Here is a 1,755-nt window from a genome sequence, read left to right as displayed (position 1 = left end):
CATTTTTTTCTTTTTTTTTTTTCTTTTTTTTTCTTTTTTTTTCTTCCCTAATGGATCTGACCCTCTCTACCTTCTCTCCCTTTTTTCTCTTTACCTTTTTATTTTTTTACCTTTTTATTTTTTTTATTTTTTATTTTATTTTATTTTTACTTTCTTTTTACCTTCCTCCGGAGCACTGTCGCTGCCTTCGACCTGGGTCCGGGATTGCATATCCTCATTCTTTCAGGTCCCTGTTCGGGCGCCACTTGTCGCGAGCTTCAGGATCCTGCCAGCAGGTCCTAAACCTGAAAGGATGAGGACAGAGAGACGGGAGGCACCTTTCTTCTTCAGTTGCTTGCTTTATTATCGAACCTCGCCCTTTTATACTCTCCAGCTGCATGGGAGCGAGAGCTGCACGGGAGCGAGGGAGCGAGGGTACCGCCCACACATCTCAGAGGGAAACAATAACGACCATTATGGGTTACATCTGCTACTAGCTGAACTCGCCCGTGGCTATGGGCGAGAGCACCTCCGTGCCAGCGAGGTGACTCAAAGTTCAGTCATGGCTAGGCCTGTGTCAAGGCTCACCATAATGGCTCACCATACTGGATGACCTAAGAGAGGTCCCAACTGTGGAGAGAGTAAATCCTTGCAGTGCACTACGAGGAGGAAACCAGGCAGAGCCCATCAACTCCAAATAAGATGAAACCCGGAACTTGTAAGTTTATTAGATCAGAGCTCCTGAAACTTTTTTTGTAACCAATAAAAGCATTTATTGGCAGCTGATGCAGGTGGTGGGAAAAAAAGGGGGAATTTCAGTGTTCCAAGGTGCCCCTGGCAGGTGCTGGAATGTCCTTGGAGTCCCAACATCAGGGGAAGCTATTGAGAAGAAAGCAGTCTCTTTCCCAAGTTATTGTCAGGATGCAGGATCCTCAGCAGCAGAAACTAAAGCCCCTTCATGGTCATCAAAACTGTTACCAGCTGTAGTGGGTTGACTAATGGGCAACTTGTAATGCCCAGCTGAACTGAATCAGCATAGTCTGTGTGTGGAGGATCCACCTGAAGATTGTTACCAATAGCCATAAAAAGAACTGGGGAGGACTATCTGGGCCTGTTGATTCTCTATGAGGAGCTTGCTGCTGATGGTTTTCCTAGGGTGAACTAGGCTGTTCTTGGAGGAGGAGCTCAGTACCTTGCTGTGGCTGGGAATGGCCGTTGCTTTCATGAGGGAGCTCTGATCTTTACTGTGAGTATCATTTCCTGGCTCCGATGTGGATCCCTCAGCCTGGTGGGGCAGATCCTTCATCTCGCGAGCATAAATTTTCTGGCTTCCACCACTGGCATTTGGACTTCTGGCTGCAGATCCTCCATACGGACAAGCCTGAGGCATTGCCATGGGCTCTAGGCCAGTGGCTGGACTTGAGGAGGACATTGCCTTGGACTCTAAGCTGTTAGCTGGACTTCTGTGAGAAACTGCTGGGATCTAGGCCCTCAGGTACATATTTTGGCTTCTAGTGTGTGGTTAATTCTTGCACTCCTTACATTTGACTCTTTGGTTAATTATCATAAAATAACCTTAAAAGTGGTGTGTTCTGTATTTAAAGTATGCCCTTGCCTAATCCTGCTGGCTGCAATAGCTCCCATGTCAGGAAATGAAAGGGTTTTGACATGAAGGTCCAATTCATTGTCTAACTTCTATTTCATTACTTGCCTCATCTAGAAGAAGGAATTCTGCTTTCCATTTGGAGCCTGTTTTCTTTTCTGAAACTTGTTTTG

Source organism: Fukomys damarensis, unplaced genomic scaffold, assembly GCF_012274545.1.
Source record: "Fukomys damarensis isolate Sample0158 unplaced genomic scaffold, DMR_v1.0_HiC HiC_scaffold_16780, whole genome shotgun sequence".
Classification (NCBI taxonomy): domain Eukaryota; kingdom Metazoa; phylum Chordata; class Mammalia; order Rodentia; family Bathyergidae; genus Fukomys; species Fukomys damarensis.
Note: the sequence above shows the minus strand (reverse complement) of the source record.